This window comes from Cebus imitator, unplaced genomic scaffold (assembly GCF_001604975.1).
Source record: "Cebus imitator isolate Cc_AM_T3 unplaced genomic scaffold, Cebus_imitator-1.0 Scaffold765, whole genome shotgun sequence".
NCBI classification, from domain to species: domain Eukaryota; kingdom Metazoa; phylum Chordata; class Mammalia; order Primates; family Cebidae; genus Cebus; species Cebus imitator.
Window position 1 is genome coordinate 424,002 of NW_016108080.1, and position 22,073 is coordinate 446,074.

At 37.8% G+C, this 22,073-nt stretch overlaps 1 protein-coding gene and 1 pseudogene across 1 annotated transcript in view; one reads left to right on the forward strand and one right to left on the reverse strand.

Annotated features, from left to right (window-relative positions):
- LOC108297035 (ceramide synthase 6-like) overlaps positions 1-22,073 on the reverse strand; it is a 158,290-nt gene that overhangs the window by 113,317 nt on the left and 22,900 nt on the right. The window lies entirely within an intron of this gene.
- On the forward strand, positions 252-1,518 carry LOC108297036 (annotated as a pseudogene).

Consider the following 22,073-nt stretch of genomic DNA (forward strand, 5'->3'; position numbering starts at 1 on the left):
AGAAAGAAAGAAAGAAAGAAAGAAAGAAAGAAAGAAAGAAAGAAAGAAAGAAAGAAAGAAAGAAAGAAAGAAAGAAAGAAAGAAAGAAAGAAAGAGAAAGAGAGAGAGAAAGAAAGAAGGAAGGAAGGAAGGAAGGAAGGAAGGAAGGAAGGAAGGAAGGAAGGAAGGAAGGAAGGAAAGAAAGATCCACTAATTGTAATATCAAACTGTTTTATAATGAGACTCATGATTCACTGTAATTTTGTGCCTGGAAAAACTAAGAGGACACCCAAGAGGAGGAAAATTACAGTTAGTCTAAACAGGAAGTAATCAAAAACTATCTAAATATGGGGAAAATTGGCATCTATAACAAGCTCCAACAAGATGCAACTAGCTGTACCACGGATTTCCTTAAGTTTCAGATTACATTTACTTAAATGATGCTACTTTAACAAGTGGTATAAAAATAATCAAACTGAATGTTGGGACAATTAAGTTCCTGATGTATTCTCATTTATTCATTCAAGAATATGCATGCATCCAGCACCTGCTCTGTGCCAGGCAGTGCTACAGATGCTAGGAATTTAGGAGTGAACAAAACCAAACAGAACATCCTTGACTCTCCCAGAACTTACTTTATAGTGGAGGAAACTGCCAGTAAACAAGGGAAATAAGCAAAAATATACTGCATTTCATAAAATGAAGGCTAAGGAGGAGAGCATGTGGCAGAAAAGGGGCATACGAAATATCAGAGGGTGTGCAGGGAAGACCATACTGATAGCATAGCCAGGAAGGCATCACTGAAGTAGTGACCTCTGAGCAAAAGCCTGAAGGAAATCACTGTCACTGTAACTTTCACTTTCCTGTTGTGCCTACGTTGTTTTCTAGTTTCTGCCTTTATTTATATGTAAATAAACTACCCACACAGAGGAAAGAAGGCAAGAATAAGAGGAGACAAGAGACAAACTTGGCTTTTAACTAAGTTCACCACTGTTTTCTCCATTTCTAAGTCTGTGCATCACCTTGTGAGTGCTAAGTTGTATCCTTAGGTGCAGTCTGCTAATTCATGGGTCCTAGAAAGAGCTCTGAGATGGGGATAATTAGACCTAGATGGTGGGGGAAGGGGGATATGACTAGAATTCAGATTTCTCAGGAGGCTGGTATTCTCTGGCAAGTTGGAAAATGAAAGGGAAAAATATGCAAACAAATTGACCATTTTTCTGCAGGAACCCATTAACTACTCCTTCATTTAAATGGACATCCTGGCTCCTCTCTTCCTTTCTCCGGCATCGCGGTGTGTGCATTACTCTGTTTCTCGTCATGTCTTCTCACAAGACTTTCAGGATTAAGTGATTCCTGGCCAAGAAACAAAAGCAAAATGGTCCCATTCCCCAGTGGATTCGGATGAAAACTGGTAATAAAATCAGGTACAACTCCAAAAGGAGACATTGGAGAAGAACCAAACTTGGTCTGTAAGAAATTACACATGTGATGGCACACATATTTATGCTGTCTGTAGGTCACAGTCGTGTTACCAAATCAAGCTGAAAAATGTCACTGCCATCTGAAGAAGTTTGAACAGTTTCCTTTCTGTGTCTGTTATGAAGGCATTAGTACAATGCACAGTGCTTCCATTATTCATGTTAAAAAAAAAAAAAAAAAAACAAGGTTTTGGTTGCCTGGGTTCAGTAATAAATATGTGAGACCTTTCACTTCTAAAAATAAATAAATAAATAAATAAATAAATGGACAACCTGTTAGCTTAGAAAATAGTGTGGTTTTCTGTTTCAATTCTCTGCTCTATAGGAGAGCCATGGTGATTATCACATGAAGTTTTATGAAGCCAAAAAGACCAAGAATTTTAAAAGTAAAAACACTGTAGTAATAGATGTCATTGATTTTATTCCTTAGTTCACCCCAATCACAACATGTTTGGATAACAGAAGACAACAAAATAGGTGAGATAAAAATGAATCCAATAGATTATACTGATACAGTAGTATAATCAGGATTCTGAAGCTGTGTTTTCACATCCAAGACCAATATGATACACATCTAATTCTTCAATATGTTTGACCAGTATGTCTAATCATTCTGGTCTTTGAAGAAAACATGCTGTTCCTATACAACACATTCTTCTGATATAATCATATATTTTAAGATATATGAGTTCTTATGACAATCTCCTAATTTATGTCTCAGAATAACCCAAGAGTATATAACTTTATGCAGTGGTTGTTATTCCTGGAAAACATTTGATCAAATGCTATAAATTCACCAGGGCAATGATTTTCAACTAAGGTGTCATATGAGAATCAGTTTTATTTTTTTAACTTACAAGTTCCTGGGTCTCTGAGGCACGAAACACCCAATAATACTGGTAATAACAGGTTTATTTTGCTCAGTATAAAGAGGATGGCTTTATCTATCTGGAACAGAGCTGCTTCTCCTCCTCCTCTAATTGCCTACACCAACATCATTCTTTCTTCTCTTCTATAATTATAGAACCCCAACATTAAGTTAAATATACTGTCTCCTGAAAAAGCAAAGATGACAACTCTCAGCATTCTTGCAGTTAGGTACGGCCCTGTGACTCAGTTTTGGTCTATGAAGTGACAGTGGTATGTGGGATGTCCATAAAGGCTGTTTAATAAGAGATGCTTAGATGGAGAACAACTTTTTATCTATCTACCTTTTTCTTCCTTTGGGGAATTGTTTCATTGACATGATGGCTGGAGTTCCAGCAGCCATCTTACACCAGGAAATAATCTGGAAGATAGAAGCTGGGTACCAGTATAGTAGAGCATAAAGACAGAAAGTTCCCATATCTTTCATGACATAATGGAACCATCATATCAGACTTCAGACTTCTTTAACATGAGAAATATACCTTTTTCTTGTTTAAGACACTATGACTGATTCGTCGTTATATGTTCCAAACCTAATCTTAACTAATAAAATAGAGAGGAACAGCAGGGTACATACAAAGTCAGAGAAAGATTTCAATGGTTTACAGTGCCCATCCTGTGAATTTCTAATGCACTGACATTTTCCCCCAGTATCTCAAAAGGCATGCATATGTATAACTCTAACCATATAAAAAGATCTAATAGCGTTTCAGCCCCATATGCTGAAGCAAAAAAGTAAAATAATTCACCTGACCACTGTACACTAAAAAATAATTGGCATAATTTAATAGTTCTAAATTGATAAAAGATTAGAGTTGTGGCCTGGCACAGTAGCACACTCTGTAATCCCAGCACTTTGGGAGGCCAAGGCAGGCAGATCACTTGAGGTCAGAGTTCAAGACCAGCCTGGCCAACATGCTGAAACCCAGTCTCTACTAAGAAAAATAAAAAAATTAGATGGACGTGGTGGCAGGCACCTGTAATCCCGGCTACTTGGGAGGCTAAGGCAGAATTGCTTGATCTTGGGAGGCAGAAGTTGCAGTAAGCCTAGATCATGTCACTGAACTCCAGCCTGGGTGACAGAATGAGACTCTGTCTCAAATAATAATAATAATAAATTACAGTTTGAAATGGAGTGCTGGGGATGGACTAAAGCTCCATATACAGAAGGACCCCTTAGGACATGCTGTCTTGCTGATCATGGCATAGTGGATAAAGAGGAGGTAAATATGATCCCAAGATCGCTGGCTTGGGTGACTGCTGCAGATGGCGAGAGTCAAAAATAAGATGAGGAAAATCAGAATAGGAATAATGGGGAAGGAAAGAGAAGGAGTTTGGTTTTGCCCTTGAAGAGCATCTGAGATTATCTATGGGTTACAATGCGAAGTCCAGAAGAAAGAAAAGAGGCTGGTAATCCAGGTTCACTCGTTCTTCTGCATTTTAAAAACGTCTGATGATTCCACAATAAATTACTCAATAAAGGCTGGGCTTCTTATCATGATTTCAACCTGAATCAATTTACAATTTACAATCTGGCCTCCATCTACTTTTTCAAATTTGCCTGTTAACATCTCTCTGTCTCCGCCTACAAGGCCCCACCAAATACAAATATTATGCCCAAGTCACACGTGATTGTTCAGAGGTTACCCCAAACAAGCTTCATAGAAGGTCCCTCCATGCATAATTCTTTCACAACACATGTCCATTTTACTTCAAATATCTGTTTAACTGTCTGTCTCCCATGCTAGATAGCACTATTTGAGCCTATTATCTTGGATGCAGCACATTAAAACTGATAAGCACACCAACACTTAATTAACAGAGGCTCACACCAGATGCCTCTATTTTTGCTTACTCCATTTTCCTTATCTGGAACACAGAAAGGAATCAATGATGACTCTGAGTTGTCAGGCCTGGGTAGACAATGTAGTAGTGTCACCCATTAGAGAGAACATACTAAAAAAAATAAATATAGAAAAAAACTGCCAAATAGCAAAGAGCTTTATCCAAGAAAAGAGGAACAAACACACTCAAGTCCCTGATAACTTTCATTTCATGTGACAAAATACATCAAGTGCAGAATTGATAGCTCATATTTAGTAAAGGCAGGCAGAAGAGTATGACATAGAAGAAGGCTCAAGAGGCAGGGCTGGGCTGGAGTGGATAAAGAAAAGCACTACAGGAAACCTCTCCAAGCCGCCAGAATACAAGGGCCACTTTACCTAAAAAACAGAACTGAGATGCTGTGCTGCTTGTTTACCCTCGCCTGTGCAAGAAACTGACAAAGTGCACAGGCAGATAAGATCTGGAATTTTCCTGCTTAAAGGTTTTCTAAATGCCACTAGGACAGCATGGATCATCCACTTGTTAAACAAAGAAAATCCCAATCCAAAATATATTGCTTAGCTTCTCTAATTTATAATGAAAAGAGAAAATAATGACAAGCTATAATGCAGAAAACGGAGGAGCCTTATCCATGTCATATGTGAAAACTTTTGCCTGCTTTTTGTGGCATCTTATTTTTGCTGAGAATTAACAAACATTATCAAATGTGTGTAGATTACCTTTTAACTGGCATGACATAGCACAAGATAAACACAATATAAACACAAGATAAGCATTATTAATATTATGAAGTGCTGACAACATGAGAACTCATTTGAGCCCTTGAGCTCAAATGCTTTTGAGCCCTGTTTCTACCTCCTCCTCTTCTTAGTTTACATATATCTCAGGCCTTTTATACACAGCATTGGAATATGGTTTTAGGAGACTCCAAGGGAGGAAAACCTGAAACAGGAAAAGCAGTGCTGCCCATCTATGTCTCACTCAAATTTAAACAGCTTTTCAATGTTGGTTCTCAATGCAGGCCCATTATAAAGTCACAATGAAAATGAATATTGTTTGACCTAGCTATGGAAGCAACCAAGATGTCTGTCAGATGAATACACTGTGGTATATCCACACAATGGAATATTATTCAGACATAAAAAGAAAAGTGAGCCAGTAAGTCACAAAAAAAGACATGGAAGAACTTTAAATGCATACTGCTAAGCAAAAGAGGCCAATCTGAAAGGGCTACATATTGTGTGATTCCAACTATATGACATTCTGAAAAGGGCAAAACTTTGGAGAGAGTAAGATCAGTCATTGCCATTGTGGAAGACAGTGTGGTGATTCCTTAAGGATCTAGAAATAGAAATCCCATTTGACCTAGCAATCCCATTACTGGGCATATACCCAAAGGCTTATAAATCATTCTATTATAAAGACACATGCACACGTATGTTTATTGTGGCACTGTTCACAATAGCAAAGACTTAGAACCAACCCAAATGCCCATTAATGATAGACTGCATAAAGAAAATGTGGCACATATACACCATGGAATATTATGCAGCCATAAAAAGGATGAGTTCATGTCCTTTGCAGGGACATAGGTGGAACTGGAAACCATCATTCTCAGCAAACTGACACAAGAACAGAAAACCAAACACTGCGTGTTCTCACTCATAAGTGAGTGTTGAACAATGAGAACACACGGACACAAGGAGGGAAACATCACACACCAGTGCCTGGGGGGGTCGGGGGCTCGGGGAGGCATAGCAGGGGGTGGGAGGATTGTGGGGGGAGAGCACTGGAGAAATACCTAATGTAGATGATGGGGCAATGGAGGCAGCAAACCACCACAATGGCTTGTGTACACCTATGTAACATGATTTGCACATGTACCCCAGAACCTAAAGTATAATAAATTAAAAAATTAAATTAAACTAAAAACAAAATCAGTGGTAGGAAGTGACGAATAGGCAGAGAAGAAAATTTTTAAAGCAATGACGCTACTGTCTCTGACAGTGTAATGGTGGATGCATGTCATTATACATTTGTCCAGATCCATAGAATATACAACACTAAGAGTGAACCTTAATGTAAACTATGGACTTTAGCCAACAATAGTGTTTTAATATTGGCCCATCAACTGTAAGAAAAGTACCACTAATAATGCAAGATGTCAATAAAAGGGAAAACTGAGAAGTGTGGGGGTTGGGAGGTGATGATGGCAGGGTGAAAAGTATATGGGAATACTCCGTATTTTCCATTCAATTTTTCTGTAAACCTACAACTACATATCTACATATGCATATATATACACACATACAAACACAATCTAATAATTAAAAAAAATTATTAAAACCTCCAAATTATTTAATAACATCACTTTGTCAACAGAATATGCAAGCAGCTTGAAAAACAATATGTCATAATAATTGAGAGTATAACTTCTTGAGCTAGAAGGGCTCAAGTTGTAGGTCATTCACTTACTAGTTGCATAATCTTGTTTTATTTCAGCAAGAATTTACTGAGCAACTATCGTATGTCAGTCACTATTATAGGTATGTGATATACAGCAGTGAACACGTAAAGATACTTGGCCTCACAGAGTTTATATTTGACTGTGCAGAGACAGATAGAAATAAATCAACAGATAAATACAGCAAGAGAGAAGGGGATGAGCATATCAGAAAAATGAAAATAAAGAGCAGGTTAAGGGGGAGGTTAGGTTACTAGGGAGGGCTAGGGAGAATTTTCTCATCTGTTAATGAGAGATACAATAGTTCTCACCATCCGAGGGTGCTGTGTACTCCATGAGCTCTCCCATGGGAAGAGCTCCCACAAATGCACTTACCTAGCTTAGTCAGCAAAGGTGGCTTCTTATTACAATGATTGCTAAGCAAAAACATAAGTAAATCGTAGTAAATGTTTAAATACTTATATTATCATATCCATCGTATTTCAATTCCTCATTTTTTTTTTCCTAAAATGCTACAGCAAAAGCTAGTATCATGGGAAGTCTAAACTTTAAATACCTTAAGAGACTCATACGCTTCAGGAAAAATGAGCACTTGAAGAATTTTTGGCTATTTACCAGCAAAAGCCATCTTTTCATTTACCTTTCTATTCACTTTTGCCAAGAAATCTCATATATGATGATGTTGAAGGATCCTAGAAAGATGTGGCAACTGTGTTTGTGTAGGTTAGGTTTGGCTGCAAAGAACAACAACAACAACAAAAAAACCCAAAGAAACTGGGGCTTAAGAAAAGATAGGCACTCATTTGTTTTGTAAAAAGCCTGGAGATGGTGATCTAGTGCAGGTATCATGGTACGATGATGTCATCAGAGATCTGGGTTCCTCCTGTCAGAGTCATGTGAACCAGAGCAACTCAATCTTAAATATGAGCTGGGTAACATGAGGCTGAAACCTACTGGGCTGCATTCCCAGACGGTTAAGGCATTCTAAGTCACACGATGAGATAGGAGGTCAGCACAAAATACAGGTCAGAAAGACCTTGCTGATAAAAAAGACTGCAGTAAAGGAGCCAGCTAAAAACTACCAAAATCAAAATAGTGATGAGAGTGACCTCTGATCATCCTCACTGTTACATTCCCATCAGCACCATGACAGTTTACAAATGCCATGTCAATGTCAGGAAGTTACCTTATATGGTCTCAAAGGGGGAGTCACGAATAATCCACCCCTTGTTTAGCGTATCATCAAGAACTAACCATAAAAATGGGCAACCATCTGTCTATGGAGTAGCCATTCTTTTATTCCTTTACATTCTTAATAAACTTGCTTTCACTTTGCACTGTGGACTCACCCTGAATTCTTTCTTACGCAAGATCCAAGAACACTCTCTTGGAGTCTGGATTGGGACCACTATTTCGTAACACTCCTAGCTCACTGCTCTGCCACTTTTAAGGTACAGACTTAGTCCCTAACATCCAAGGAAGCTGCTGGTGCCATCACATCTGTGTGGAATGAGCAGGAAGATATAAGGAAGGGCCTCCTGCTTGCCTTTAAGGAGACTACCCAGAAGGTCTTCCCCACAACACTTTTCATGCATGTTATTAACCAACAAAACATCTTAGCCCTTGGCTGCAAGTAAGGCAGGGGTTGTCGAGTTGGCAGTTGTGTGTCCAGCTAAGAAATAAGGAGAACGGGCTCTCAGACATAACAGCAGCTGGTCAAAAGGACAAAACACAATGGCCATTCCACGTATCCGGCTGGCTGAACAGAGCACCCAGAACTCTCATGGCAATGCAAAAGGAGTCTTTCTGTTTGCAAGATTTTTATATAGTTCTGGGAGAAAAGGAAATTGATGATAGTTGTTAACATATTAACCGAAGAGCAGTGAAGAGCCGCCTTTTTTTTTTTTAACTGATCTAAAATATCTACCAGAGACCATAAAACAAACCAAAAAAATCCCCCAAAAACCGAAAAACAAAAAACCATCCAAAACCAATTCCAACAGATTTTAAGACTGAAGAAAGATTTAGAAATTTTTTAAAAGTATGTATTACATATAACACTACAAGAATACCTATGGTGAATCTACATGTTTTTTATGTAACTATTGAAAAATATTTTCAAATACCATATAATAAGTGAAATGGCAAGTTACAATATAATGGGAACTATATAACATATGAATATGAATGATAGTAAAGCAATCGATATAATTTTAGTTTTCAAAATCTCTATATAGAAAATGTGAATTTAAAATTATAGGGGCTGGGCTCTGTGGCTCATGGCTATAATCCTAGCACTTTGGGAGTCTGAGGCAGGAGGATCACTTGAGGCCAGGAGTTCAAGACCAACCAGGGCAACAAGTTCAAGACCTACCTGGGCAACATAGTGAGACCCCTCTTTACAAAAATAAAACTGGAATAGTTTTTCAAAATTCTGCACTCCAGTAGCAGTTCTGAACTGCTTGACTGCCATTATGTTTTCCTATGATCTTTTGTATATTTTAAATGTATAATCTTTAATCATATACAATTTCAAAAGCCTAAAAGCCATAAATCATCAACAGAACTAATAATGCATTTTTAAAATTACTATCATTTTTAAGTTTGGAAAGAGAAAAAAATACATACACTGTGTTTAACTGGATGGTGATCTGGAAACAAGAATGAGAAATCAGTAGCTCGAAAGCATCAGGTTTTTAAAGGAAGAGAACCACATGGTGCTAAATAAATGCAAAACAACGTAAACCTCCTAAAGATCTGAACTGAAGCAGGTCCTATGTTACCAAGAAACTAAGGGTCAACAATAGGCTACGTTCACATCAGATTCCAGCCTTTCATTTATAACTGGGATGAGATAAAAAGAAAAATTCTCAGCCTTATTTTGATATTTTGGGTTATGCCTGACTTCCCTTCATGGCAAAGATGAATCATTTTAAAGCTACTAAGTGTTTACTATATGCCACCAAGATGTTTGGCAGGAGGCTCCAGAGACTTTATACCATGTACTGTACCCTGCGAGAAGCTGGGCTGCTAGACCCCAGCTCTCTGGGTCTAGCTTTCTTTCCATGGTCTTTGTAGGTACAGCTCTTCCTGTCAGACACTGCCTGTCTCCAGCCCTCACCAGCGATACTTTTCCTTTTACAGCGATCCCTCCTCTCTCCATTTTATTTAATTGTGCAATTGTACCAGCCAAAAAAAGACCATTGTATGAAATCCAGAAATCGTTTAATATAAAATATAACAAAGTATGTGAAATGTATTGGCTCCAAAATGGTTTTTAAGTTGGTTAGAAAAAGTACATTCCAATTAGCAAAAATAAAAAATGTCAGGTTTATAGGAATGGGAAATTGAACATAATTTGGAAAAAAAAAATAGAGACATCCTTGAACGTACATGGTATACCAAGGCTCAAGGGTCTCAGCTGAAGATAGTTATGACTGAACACTAAGCTATTGTAATAGTCTGTCCTGATGCTCTGTCGGCTATCTTTTAGAGCACAGAATACTCTTATTTAAAAGGGACTGCAATATGTCTGTAAGCCAATGTATTTTCATAAATGTTTTGGTAAAAATCTTGTAAAAATTTTCCTTTGATTCTTAGCAATATAATACAAGAAAGAATCTTTTCTGACTATCAAAATGCACTACCAATGTACATTTCCATCCAGTACAGCTGCAAGCAGCATTCCTTGCAGACATTTGCACTGCATCCCAGTGGGAAGCCGGGCAGCCAGGCAGCTTTAATGCTTCTGTATCTTGTTACTTTGTGTATCTGGCTCTCCCCAGGGATTCTAGTTTTCAAGGTGCTAGTGATTCTTAGCTAAATACCCCTGTCAACTTTACATTGCTTACCCTGAGTGCATGAAAGAAAGACAAAAATCTAATTCTCAATCTTGAGTGAAAATGTCAGGGATTCAACGAGCTCTAGGAAAACAATACCCCTCTGAACTACTGATGAGCCACTGGATGAAATACAGCAGAAGATAAGAAATGTAAAGTGTCTTCCCATAACCTTAAATGAAGAGAAAGGTTCTGTCAGAGATGAAAAATGTGATTACGTGAATCACTGTGCTCCTTTCCACTTATTGCCCATAACTCATAAATTACAGCCTGTCTTATGAACGGTACATTTGGTACTTAGGAAATGTTTTATAATTAATAGACCTCATAATTCTCTAGCTGCTAGTCCAGCAGGTAATCTTACACACCTAATTGAAATGATTTCCTAATCTTCATTCCATTTAAAAATATAATTAGGAACATCAATGATAGTGAATTTAAATAAGCCTTTTCCTAACATGTTCGTTCTTAGGCTACAACTATACTTGGATTTGGTTTGGTTTCTTCTTTTCCCCTTTTTTGAGTCACACGTACATTCTCCTGGGACACAGATACGGCTGAATCGCTGATGCTAAGAAGCAATTCAGATTGCTCTGGCTGTGTAAGAACTGCCCCACCCCCTCCCGCCCCCAAGCTCCCCACTGCCACTTCAGATAACAATCCCTACAGATTTGCTGTCTACACATAAAATGCACACTTCTTTGTTCTGTTACATTAAAATCAGGAGGCATTTCTCATTATCATGCCTCTATGTTTAAACTTCACATTTCAATGCAACCAAAGCATACTCTAAGAAAGAGATGGTCAATTTGGAAATTGCTTCTAGGCCAAAGATTTTCTTTCCATAGTGCCACAAACTTACCTTTCAAAAACGAGACACAAATTTTCCTTTCAAAAGGACTGAAAACCAAACTGAAGCCAAAAGAAAATAATAAAAAAGACTATGTGATAGCAACAAATTGTGTGAAATTTTTAGAGAAAGATGGATATCCAAAGAGAATAACAGCATTGCTACTGTTTTTCTCATAAAGAAAACATGTTATTCAAGTCGTTTTTTTTTTTTTAATTCCAGTGAACATATTTAAAAAGTCACAGGTAGCGGTCAAAATATATCTGGAACAATTTTTTTCTTACCATATATTTGTTTCGTTTGCTTACAGAATTTAGAAGAGTATCAAAATATTTTTCTACTTCACCCCTCGGGAAAAAGCAAAACAAAACATCACTGTGACGAAGCATTATAAGTTTTAGGTGAAACATTACCAGGGCCCTTATAAAAACGACAGACTGTTAGAAAGCAGGAAAAAGCAAAGCCTCATTGGGTGATAATTATCTAGGCATGGCATGGTAAACAAGGTTAGAAGTTTCTCAGGAATCTCCTTTATTTGGAGAGGTGGGGAGGGCAGAAGATTGGGGGTAAAGCTAGGTTTTAGATTCTCTTATATTTGAAAGCCTTAAGGGCTTTGGAAGCATAACTTGATGACAGTGCCCTTAGAGCTCAACCCAATGCCCCTACATAGAGGCCACTCAACAGGTATCTGTTGAATTTCTGCTGTCTAAATTTCCCAGCTAGCCATGTAAACATGCAGAGAATTTTCATTTATATTCCACAGTCACTTAAGGATCCATGTCCCTTGTTACATTTGCAACAGGAAGCATACACTCACTCCAGGCACAACGGTTCCACGTTTGTATTCCATTTGAATTTTCTCCTCTATTTAGTATAAAATAATCTGTTTTCTTGATGGTGTGTCATAGTGCAATACTCAGGATCAATTTTAGCTTTTTAATGGAATGTTTCCTATGAAGAAAATGGCATTAATTTCTTCATCTATGTGTTCTTCCGTCTGGGTGACTGCCTTAGTTTTATACTGAATGCTTGCTGTGTGCTAGTCAGTGTGTGAGGTACCAGAGACGTTGTAATCACCACGCCACCATCCAGCTTTGCAAAGAGTTCATAGTTTAGATGATTTAAAAACAGACAATATGTTCAAACATGTGTTATAACTAAGATAAGGTACCACGGAAACATACATGGGGAGTGTTAACATTGGACACCTTGAAGAGATGGGAAACGATGGTTGGGGATTATTCTTAACCTTTCTTTTATTTCTACATCTTATGATAATTTACCTAAAGTAGAAATTTAAAAATAAAAAAGTAATCTGATGAGCAGTGTATATTAGCATGATTCCATATTTAAAATAACATACATATATTTGTTTATGCATAAGACATTTCTATATACACAAGAAGTACTTAGATTTCTAGAGAGAAAAAACTAGGAGTAGGAAATGGTGTGGGGGAGAGAAAACAAGATTTTTGTTATTTTTATGCTTTTCTGAACTGTTTGAACATTTTCCCATATGCATGAATAACTTTACCTTAAAAATGACTTTTAAAATATGGAGTGAAATCAAAAGAAAAGCGAATGTAGTGACAAACTGAAGGCAAAGTTGACAAAACCATAATAACAAACCAAGGGTGGGTACAAATATGATCATTAGCTTTTCAGTGGTCAGCGGTAAAGAAGAAATTTATAACGTCTAAGAAGTAAAAGCAGGGCAATTTGGTCACGGAATTTACCTGTTCTTGTTATTCAGAACTGAGAAAAATTTCTCCCAGAAGTCCTTACAAAGAGGATACTGTGTGATACAGGGTATCCTGACATTCTCACGATATCCAGTGGCAGGTTTCACAAGACTTCTTCCCATAATTACTCCTGACAGAGCTAATGGCACCATGCCAAATGTAACTCACAGAAGCATTTCTGAGGGAGCCAGTCCAATGTAAAAGACAGGATGCCCTGTTTAATAGCATGGCTCTGGAACCAGACAGCCTGAGTTCAAATGATGGCCTCACCACATAATGTGCTGTAAGAACTTAGGCCAATTGCTCGACTTTTTTTTCTGCCTCAGTTTCCTTATCTGCCCCCTAGGGTTTGGTGAGAAGTAAATGAATTAATACATATACAAATTGTAGCACATTGCGAGTCAAAGAGCCAAACACTCAATGCATGCTAGTTATTTACACAATTACCCTTGACTTTTCTGTCATCTGAGGCTTTACACGGGCATTGAGCATGCCAGATACTGGGGATAACTGTGGTTTTTTCTGGCCAGGTGCAGTCTCCCATGCCTCGGCAAAGAGCTCCCTCTTCTGTGTACGGTCAGGAGCCTAGCACAGAACAGAGACTAGAGAGAATCACCTACAACCTAAAGAGAATAATGGAGTAATCACGACAAAGCCAGGGTATTTCAGCCAAGTGCTCTGAATGTGTCCCATTACAACAGCACAAAGGCAACAGAGGCCTCAAAGTCTGACCATGTGGGGCAGCCAAAATCTACTCCCTTGGGATCTCCTCAAGGACCCTAAAAGAGAAAACCTGTTGTATAAAGTTACTGATATTATGTTTACATTATTATTTATATTGAGTATAAACTATGGCATTGCTCACTGAATTCTTAATAAAGCTCTTAGGTAGGTCCAATTATTATCTAATTTTACAGATAAGGAAACTGAGGCACAGAGCAGTTTAGGTAATTTGCAACACATCACACATCTAGTAAACGACAGAAACCAAGACTCCAATCCAGCAGACTGGCTTGGCTCACTATCTTAATTATGTATTATACCATATACTACATCAGTTAAAAGCTATAAAACTTTCACCAAAAAATTTATAAAGATTACTACAGAGCAGCTTTGCTTTCTGGCAGGGTTTAGGCCCCTTCCATATAGCAACACATTAACCTCCTATAAAGGAATGCCTGTTGACATCATTGATCAATGAGTTCTTTGGAATAAGTGGCTGCCAACATCTAGGCAGAATCTCTTCCTAACCCTCTAGGACCTATTTAAGGGGAAAGATTCATCAGCTGAGAAGACTAAAGAACAACAAGCTCACAACCAAAGATGTGGCCTTTTCTCTTAAGATCAAAATGCCTACTATCCTTATTTATTTTTATAAGTTTTATCATGTAATATTTGAGGTTTATAACATGATGTTATGGGATACATATAGACAGTAAATTGGTTATTACAATGAAGCAGATTAACATATTTATCATCTCACACAGTTTCTCCTTTCTGGCTGTGATAAAAGCAGCTAAGATGTATTTACTTAACAAAAATCTAATATACTATTAATAGCTACAGTCCTCATGCTGTATATTAGGCACCCAGGCTGGCTCATTCTACGCATCTGCTACTTTGTATCTTTTGACCTACCTCTCTCCCTATTTTCCTCCTCCTACTCACCCATACCCCTGCTGTTTTATTCTCTATCTTTATACATTTGAGCTATTTTGAAGATTTCACATAAGTGAGATTATGCAACATTTTTCTTTCTGTGATTGGCTTATTTCATTTAGGATAATGTCCTCCAGATCCACTCATGCTGTGACAAATGGCAGGACCATCTTTTTAGGGCTGAATAATATTTCACTGTACATACACACGCATTTCTTTATCTATCCACTGATGGACACTGAGGTTGTTTCCATATCTTGGCTATTGTAAACAACACTGTAAGGTGCATGGGAGTGCAGATATCTTCATGCGGTAGTGATTTCATCTACTTTGGATATATACCTAGAAGAGGGATTGCTGGGTCATAGGGAAGTTTAATTTTTAATTTCTTTAGGAAACTTCATATTATTTTCTATAATGGCGGTAACAACCTACAGTCCCAAACCAGTATACTAGAGTCCTCTTTTCTCCATACCCTTGCCAACATTTATCTCTTTTCTTTTTGATAAAAGCCATCATAAGTGGTGTGAGATGGTATCTCAACATGGTTTTAATTGCATTTTCCTGATTAGTGATGTTGAGCACCTTTTCATATATCGGTTGGCCATTTTTATGTCTTCTTTGGAGAAATGTCTGTCCAGGTCCTTTGCCCACTTTTAAAAATCAGGCTATTTTTTTTTTTTCCTGTTGAGTTGTAAGTACTGTCCTTATTTATAAAGACTTAAATACATGACTGTAGTCTACTGGCCTATAGTAACTAACTTAGGGTAAGAAGGCTTGGGTTAAAGTCCTGGTTGTACATGAGATGTATAAAGAAGGGACCTTGGTCAAAACAAACTTCCTGGTCTTTAGGTACTTCGTCTACTATGGTGTCCTTGAGATTATCAATAAGACTGTATTGCCTCATTGTAAAAGTTAAGTGTTCTATAAAAGCATGAGATAAGCATTGGGATCATCATTTATCTTCAAGTAACAGGACTTGAAATGTTATGATATAAAATATTACTTTTATACAAACTTCTACTATTAAGTGATGGCCAGGGAATACTTAGAGCAGGTTTTGCACTGGTGTGGCCGCCATGATTCATCCATATGCTGCTGTAGGCTTTGCCTTGTGAATTACAGCATACATTTTTGGTTCTTTGTTTTGTTTTGTTTTGAGACAGAGTTTCACTCTTGTCACCCAGGCTGGAGTGCAGTGGTATGATCTTGGCCCACTGCTTCCTCTGCCTCCCAGGTTCAAGTGATTCTCGTGCCTCAGCCTCCCAAGTATCTGGGATCACAGATGCACAACACTATATCCAGTTAATATTGTATTTTTAGTAGAGATGAGTTTCACCATGTTGGCCAGGCTGGTCTCAACCTCCTCAGGTGAGCCGCCCCCTTAGGTCTCCCAAACTGCTGGGATTACAGGCGTCAGCCACCACTCCAGGCCTACAGCATATATATATTTAAAATGTATAGTCAGCTCACAGGCCCTCATGACAGACACTACCTATAGCCTTGACTGTAGCAACACCTATTTTAATAGCTAAAAACAAAATCTAAATCATTTTATGTAACAGTTTATAGGCTATTACTATATTAATTTATAATTTCTTTTCCTAGGTGCTGATGTCTTTTGATTCCTAAGATGCATGAGGAATCGGAGTTTATCAGTTTAAGTGCTTAGGAATCTAAAACCAAAAGTTTCAACTTTGAAATTCATTAGGAAGATTATATATTGAGCGAGAATGTGTTACAGAACGTCTGATAATCAGCATCATCTCAGTCCAAGGTCCTTTCTTTCCAACATTAATATGATGCCAAAAAGGGCCATCTGACTAGCACTTTCAAGCAGACGATTTTCTAACTATTTATTAAAGAGAAATATTTTCCATGTCCCACGGCTATTGCTGAGACAGGGATTTGTAAGTTCCAATTCATTATTGGTTTTGGCAGAATTTTACTGTCACAGCTGTTAGCTTTGCTGGCATCAGATACCACTTCTCTGCTACAGCAGTCCTAGAAGAGATATCCTAGATTAGCAATAAAAAAGAAGGGAGGCAAATAATAGTAATGAAGATTTAAAGGTAGCCATGTGGAGTTGATAAATCTAAGGATGGAAAAGATCACCGAAAACTATAACTCACACATATCTAAGATAATTAAACAAACTTAGCACACCAGAAAATGTCCTGAGGTCATGTAATTTTAACATAAGGTATTTAAATCTTAAATCTCCTTCAAGGGAAAACTAGAATCCTTCATTGTGTTGCAGGAAAAAAAATTCTAGGTACACCTGAATGTCCTTGTTTTATGAATAGTTCCCTGATGCAATCAAGATGGCCATTATCTGTGTCAGAGCCATCTAGTTGAAAAATGACTCCCATCAAGAAATGGGGAGAAGCCATTGGAAATGGTAGCTGTGGGGGGCCCACTAGGGTTTCAATTGGAAAAATAGTCATTTACAAACACAATGTCAGCATATTCTATTTTTCTTCTGAGGGACTTGCAGATCTTTAAGTGATTTTAATACTCATGGCAATACTGTTAAAAACAACAACAGAAACTTTGCTTCATATTTACTGTACTTCCAATGACCTGATAATACTATTGCCCAGCTACTTTTAGAGAAGCCAGACTTCATGTGCATATTATTCACTCCGCATACCTGAATACACGGCATGTATAAAGGCTGATTTTTGGACAAAGACGTCTATGGAAAAAGAATACAGTCAACAACTTGCCACAGAATGAAAATGGGTATCCTATAGTTAACTCTTCAACATGACTCTTCATTTACTTTCACAAGGAGTGAAACTGAATGAATGTGAAAGAACACGTGCATACGTTGCTGATGCTTCCAGATGTGCACGAGAAGAATGTGATTTTTTAAGACAGAGTAAGAGGCTCCTTAGTGGGGAAAGGGCCAGATTTCCCAGGATGCTTCTGTTGTTACTATGTAGCAATAAATTGGTTTACTCTTGCCTCTTATTTTTGTCTACTTGCAAATGATCAAATCTTACTAAACTTTAAGTACAAGTAATATCAGGAAAGGTTAAAAAAATCCCAGCAAATCATTAATTTTTCTTTTTTTAATACTTTTTTCCTTGGTTTTAAAAAAACTACCTATTTATTTAGCAGCTAAGGACTTAGCACTTAGAAACTATTAATGAATTATGTGGTTTATGTTTGAGTTTTCAGATTGAAAACAAAGGAACACAGATCAGGTGTTGGCTACGTAGCTTAATCCCTAAGATCAAGCAATAAAGTCGTAACTGAACTAATACTTAGCTCTTGAAATTAGAGTTATTCATAAACTTGTTCCTATCATTAGCTGGTACTCCATTTTTACAGGCAATGTTTTGATTACCAACTTGAACAGAGGCAAAAATCCAGAGGTCAACTGGCAGCAGAGAGGGACAATTATTAAATTAATGAAGCTTCTGGCCACAGACCCACTAGTGACCCTAAGAACTGATTTCCTTGAACCAAATTCACTTATTTGATTAGAGTCATTATAGTCCATCAGCAAATGTGATTGCAATTTATAATACTGACAAGATTTTTTTTTTTTTTTTTTAAGTCTTAAGGTCTAATTATATAACGGTTGTTGTGAAGCTGCCAAAAAAAGGGGGTCGGGGGCTGTGAGACAAAGAGATAACGTATAAAAGAGAGATTTGTAAACAACAACACACAGCACAGATGTGCTTTACCAGCTAATAAATGATCAATCACTATTGTAGCAGGGCCTTGTTTCATGAACTGAGATGAAGCCACACTTCTAAAAGACACATGGTTGGAAAAAGTGATGAGGGCTTACCTATGGTAGGCCTGACTCAGATTAATGTCACTGATATGGTTTTGCTCTGTGGTCCCCACCCAAATCTCATCTTGAATTGTAATCCCCTCATGTCAAGGGAGGGAGCTGGTGGGAAGTGATTGGCTCATGGAGGTGGTTTCTCCCATGCTGTTCTTATGACAGTTAGTGAATTCTCATGAGATCTGATGCTTTAAAAGTGTCTGGCAGTTCCCTCTGACACCTCTCCTGTGCCATGTAAGGTATGCCTTACTTCCTTTTCACCTTCAACAATAATTGTAAGTTTCCTGAGGCCTCCCAGCCATGCAGAATCGTGAGTCAATTAAATCTCTTTTCTTTATAAATTACCCAGTCTCAGGTAGTTCTTCATAGCAGTGTGAAAATGGACTAATACGGTCACTTAAAAAAATCTTCTATTTTCCCTTCCTTTTAATTCACAGAATTAATGTGTAATGTAATTGTCCCAAAGGCTACAGAGGATATAGTTAACATGAACATAAATGACTACTTTGGAAAAGAAACATATAGCTTGGTCCTAATAGTTCATCCCTCTGTAGTGACTCAACAAGAAGAGGAGGAGGAGCTGCTACCTTCACAAGACATGAAAACCTAGGTAAAAATGGAGCTAGGATTGCAATGCCAAACTGCCCACTGCAGCATGCATCACTGCACACTCCTTTGTAATCTCAAGTGTTCCTATATATAAAAGGTTAGAGAATCTAATTATCACCATTTAAAAAAAAATTGTAGCACAGACTTACTGTTTGCTTCAAGAAAATCTCTTCATTCATTTACAAGTACATACTTTCTCTCCTGACTTCCCTCTCTCTCACCACCCAATCTCCTCAAAGCTACCCCTTGCACTCCTGCTGACTTTCCAAGTGACAGGATTTCCACAATCCTAAAAGCAGAAAGAAAATTTTTTACTTCTGTATTGTTCAAGAAGAGTGATACTAATAAAAATGGGATAGGAGACAACAAATAATTGTTGATGCTTTTATAAAGACAATATTATGTGACATTAGGAAAAACAAAATGGTTATTCAAAACTGTATAGAAATATCATGAAAGATTTTAATAATAACTGAAGGGTATACATAAATGCACCGTGTAGCTGCCACCAGCACAGATCTAGCAGACCTCTGGCAAATTTCATAAAAAAAAAAATTCACCAGATGTCAGATAAGATAGATAAAAGCAATCAGATACTGCCTCTGGAGTGTAATAAACAGACAAAGCGTTTGGGGGAGTATTTCAAGTTGCACCAAGATCTCTATGAATTAATTTGGTAGTAATTTAGAGGCTTCAGGAGTTGGGCTATTTCATTTAAAGAAGGAGTTAATGTTTGTTGGTAGGGCCAAAGAAATGTAAATAATTTAACAATTGATGAGCCACTCTCAGTGTTCAAAGCAGGAGGGAAGGTTATAGTAATAAATTCCCAAGCTCTGTCAATGATATGCTGGTGAACAGACAGACAGTGGAGCCACCTTTCCCTCCAGCTCCCTACTGGGACTGTTGGACACTGGCATTTGCGATTCCTGTCCTTCTCCTCCTTCTCATGAGACACCAACTCCAATGTTGGCAAGAAAGCAAACAGAAAATTCAGGATACGCTGTACCCTACCCAAACAGACAGAGGTTTCTTTCGCTTCAGCTTTCTATTCCCCTGATGCCAGAATTAAACCCGGAATCAGTGAGCAGCTACAGGTAAAGCACTGCTACGTAGAACAGCAGCTCCTCCTCTTATTTTTTTTAAGTCTCACTTACCTATTTCTTTTTCCCCTTCTCTATTTGTTAAATTTGTCTCAATTTGCAATATACCTTACTTAACATGCCGTCAGATTAATCTCATATACCTCCTGGACAAAGAGCAGATTTAGTTCAATTATTTATAGAGTATTGATGGCCAGGAACTATCCTTGAGGGGCTTACAGTAAGTTTGGGGGAAGAAACAGGGAACCCTGTGACAAGTATACTCACAGACTCTTCAGAGCTCCACTATGGCGGGGGGCGGGCGGTGGAGGGAATAATGTGATGGGGTGGGGGAGGGCAGGGACTTGGGATAGGCAGAGGGAGGAGAGAGAGAAGGGAAAGGAGGATGGAACTTGAGCAACGACTTCTATAATCAGAGGGGTTAGTCAAGGTAGGAAGGTGTGATAGCACTTAGGTCTACCAGTAGCAAAAGAGCTGCTACTGGGGATAAAGCAAACTTTTCCCATAACGAAGTGAAATGCTATTCTTTCTAGCACAGCCAAAGCTTTTCTTGTTTAAAAAAATACAGAAATAGGACTTCTGGACACTGCATACACTACATAATTTTAGTAGAAATTAAACACTTTCAAGCCTAAAAGTATTTTAAAAATCATTTATTTCCCATCTCCTACTATAAATTATCCAAACTAAAACATAATACAATACCATGGAATTGGGTTTTTTTTTTTAAGGAGTTGACTGCACACTGAGATGGAGTATTTTTACCAAGAGAGGCCACTTAACAGTGATGAATGTGGATGAGGAAGCCCATGACCTGGGGCTGATGCCAGCTCTGTCACTTCAAGTTACTTCAACTCTGAGACTGTTTCCTTCTGTTTTAAGTGGAGTAATAACAGACCTCAGAGGCCCAGGGAGAGGATCAACGAAACATCACACTTCAGGACTTAGCACAGTGCAGCTTGAGGCAGTAGGCTGAGGAAGCCGCTAATGATCCAACTTTCTCTAAAATCAGTGTGTTTCTCTCCCCTAAATGCCATACAACTAAAGTACATTTAAAATTATTTATATTAGGATATTCAGGGCCTAAACTCAACATTGGACCAAATGAATCTGATAGACTTCTACAGAACTCTCCACTTCAAAACAACAGAATATACATTCTTCTCATCATCACATAGCACATATTCTAAAATTGACCATATAATTGTTCGTAAAACAATCCTCACTAAATGCAAAAGAACTGAAATCATACCAAACACACTCTCGGACCACAGTGCAATAAAAATAGAAGTCAAGGCTAAGAAAAGTGCTTAAAATAAGGCAATTACATGGAAATAAAGAAATTAAGGCAGAAATCAAGAAGCTCCTTGAAATGAATGAGAACAAAGGTAAAACATACCAGAATCTCTGAGACACTGCTAAGGCCTGGTAACAGGGAAATTTATAGCACTAAATGCCCACAACAAAAAGTTAGAAAAATCTAAAATTAACAACCTAACATCATAACTGAAAGAATTAAAGAAGCAAGAACAATTTAACCCCAGAGCTAGCAGAAGATAAGAAATAACCAAAATCAGAGCTGAACTAAAGGAAATCAAGATGTGAAAAATCATTCTAAAGATCAACAAATCCAGGAGTTGTGTTTTTGAAAAAATTCGTAAGATATATAGGCCACTAGCTAGACAAAGAAAAAAAGAGAGAAGATCCAAATAAACACAATTAGAAATAGCAACGGGGATATTACCACTGACCACTGCAGAAACAAAAATAACC